Source organism: Tamandua tetradactyla, chromosome 19 (assembly GCF_023851605.1).
Source record: "Tamandua tetradactyla isolate mTamTet1 chromosome 19, mTamTet1.pri, whole genome shotgun sequence".
NCBI lineage: Eukaryota > Metazoa > Chordata > Mammalia > Pilosa > Myrmecophagidae > Tamandua > Tamandua tetradactyla.
Window position 1 is genome coordinate 35,161,955 of NC_135345.1, and position 2,289 is coordinate 35,164,243.

Sequence of the window (2,289 nt, forward strand, 5' to 3'; positions counted from 1 at the left end):
TTGACACAGAAATCCAACTATCACAGAGTGACACGATTAAATGAGAGTGTGATTCCTAAAACATGGCAATGCTATGCTCTAACATGGAGAGCCTCCCTACATTGTGCTCCATTTTTTGTTTGTTTGTTTGAACACAACCTTATTTTAAAATATCTTTTGGATAAATATTATTCCTGTTACACCACACTTCATCTTTGTTAAGCACCATCTATCCATCTCCTTTCGGCACTGAAGCAAAACCAGTAATCTGTATTATGTTTTAGTTCAGTGCTTTGAAAACAACTTGTTTTTAGTAATATAAGTGAAATCTAATAGTTGGGAAATTGCCACCTGCCTGAGCTTCTATACACAGCCCAGACCAAATGCTTCCAGAGCACACACAGATACAAATGCAATCAATCTAGGAAGATTTCAAGTAGTTATTCTTTCCACATCTCTATTCTAAAATGAGTGATTTTTTTTTTCCAGGAGTCATTTGTATGATCAGTCCAATATGAATAGGTTATTTAGGAAAAAAAGATAATCTTTGTCATAATTCAATATCACAGATTTTCTTCCCAGATCTTGTTCCTTCTTCTGAATCAGTGGTTTTGAAGCTTCCTCTGCTATGTGACTTTTCAGGAATGCCCATAGGCAGTCATTCTCCTATGTTTCCTGCCATTATACCTCCTGAGAGAAATATATGTGGGAGCCAAGAACAAATACAGAGAAAATCTGGGTATGTATACTAATTAACATCATTATATGCTAGAAACTGAGTGATTAGTGTGGCTGGAAATGTTATGGTAATTCCTAGCTCAAGACCACTTCTTGAATGAATAAATGCCCACCAAACGCCCAAAGATAGGACTGCTAATGTCCAGGACAGCTGAACATTATTTGCTAAATCCAGTTGAGCACTTATATGGTTGATGCCAACAAAAACTGTGATACAATGCATTATGCAGGCCCATTGTCTTTTAAACTTGTGGGCTTCTTCAAGATTGCTGTCAATATGGTCTAGAGTAAGCCTACAATAGCAGTTGCTATTCCATAATAGGGAGGAACACAGCAGGCCCAGGAGATGATGGTGGCAATAACTTCTTCAGGGAAAGAGGTGACGTTCCTCTGTATCTGTAGCAGGTTGAGCACCAGGGTTAGGACAACCTTAAATAAAAAAAAAAACACAAGGCTCCTTTGCACCAAGTGATGAAGCCAACTGTTAGTGTGGCTGCTGCTGCTACTGTGGCCACTCCTATGAGTGCTCATGCCCCAAGGTGGTCCACCAGCAAAGAGGAGCTGGAAACAGACGGAATTGATCATTTCTCCCACTTTTGCTCCTAGTCCTCCAGCACTGGCTTTCGGGTGTTTTGGGTGCCTCCCACCTTTAGTGTAAGAACAACTTCAGAAGTGACCATCTAATCTGAGCAACTGTTACCACCAAGATCTGAGATGATGTTTCTTAGGGGTGGGGGCACTGTCTGAGTTGGACCTGGGGACAAGGGAGAGTGGCGCTGCCAGGGACCTAAGTCAGAGAGGTCGAGGGCTGCATTCAACCTTGGGGCCCACGGATCAAAGGGAGCTCAGTGAAATGAGAATCGGACATAGGGTATGAGACTTCCCTTTGTGAGTCCAGCCCCAGGGTCTATTATTTACTTCTGGTTTAATTTCACTGTGGCCTGAGAACTAACTTTGTAATCTATCTGTTCTTTAAATTTGTTAAGGTTTGTTTCATAGCCCAGAATATAATCTATCTTGGTTTATGTTGCCTGTATGATAGATAGATAGATAAATTGTGCAAATGGTCTATAAATGTCAATTAAATCCATTTGATTAATGATGCTGTGAGTTCACCTATATCCTTACTGATTTTTGTCTGCTGTCTGTCAATTAACAAAAGAGGGTCATGGTAGTCTTCAGCTGTAATAGTGGATTTGTATATTTTTCCTAGCTCTTCTCTCAGTATTTGCCTCGTGTATTTTTTAACTTTTTTTTTTACTGTACAATATAACATAAATCAAAGCAAAGAAAAAAAGAAAGCAATTTTCAAAGCACTCCTCACTAGCAGTCACAGAACAGATCCCAGAGTCCGCCATAAGCTACCACTCTGTAACCCGGGATCCCTCCCTGTAGCTGCTCCCAAACACTGGAGGCCAGAAGCAACATACACATTTTCCCTCCACTTTGTGATAAACAACACATACGCACAAAAACAATACATTTCAAAGCACATTGCAACAATCAGTTGTAGGACAGAGGCCAGAGCCCTGCTTGGGCCACAGTTTCACAGCTCCAGGCCCCCACCTCTAA

At 40.8% G+C, this 2,289-nt stretch overlaps 1 pseudogene; it reads right to left on the reverse strand.

Annotated features, from left to right (window-relative positions):
• Nucleotides 1-483: 483 nt before the first annotated feature.
• LOC143663366 (insulin-induced gene 1 protein pseudogene) lies at nt 484-2,075 on the reverse strand (annotated as a pseudogene).
• Between the last annotated feature and the right edge of the window lie 214 nt (nt 2,076-2,289).